Here is a 460-nt window from a genome sequence, read left to right on the forward strand (position 1 = left end):
GTGGGGAAGGCATGCGCAGTGGGGATGGGCACGCACAGTGGGGAAGGCACGCGCAGTGGGGATGGGCACGCACAGTGGGGAAGGCATGCGCAGTGGGGATGGGCAGGTGCAGTGGGGATGGGCAGGTGCAGTGGGGATGGGCAGGTGCAGTGGGGATGGGTGCACGCAGTGGGGATGGGCACGAGGCAACGGAGCTGCTGGTGCCACTCGTGGGTGGAGGTGGGCACGGGGCCGGAGTTGGACACACGCAGGAGCCCCGACAGCGTGTCACCATCTCACGCTTTCCTCTGGGCTGTACTTGGACACGACACTCAGTGTGGATTCGAGACGGGACAGCTGTGCCGGGGTAGCTCCGTCCCCCTCCCTCGCTCTGTCCCCCGGAAACAGAGCCACCGCGGAACCGGTTCCCATTGACTCTGGCGCACGCCGCCTGCTCAGGAGGCCAAGTGTGCACACAGCT

The 460-nt window shown here is 66.7% G+C and overlaps 1 protein-coding gene across 1 annotated transcript in view; it reads right to left on the minus strand.

Moving 5' to 3' along the window:
- The window catches only part of LOC102767621 (SH3 and multiple ankyrin repeat domains protein 1), a 13,321-nt gene that overhangs the window by 8,968 nt on the left and 3,893 nt on the right, over positions 1 to 460 (minus strand). The gene's annotated exons all lie outside the window — the stretch shown is intronic.

Source organism: Myotis davidii, unplaced genomic scaffold (assembly GCF_000327345.1).
Source record: "Myotis davidii unplaced genomic scaffold, ASM32734v1 scaffold3211, whole genome shotgun sequence".
Classification (NCBI taxonomy): domain Eukaryota; kingdom Metazoa; phylum Chordata; class Mammalia; order Chiroptera; family Vespertilionidae; genus Myotis; species Myotis davidii.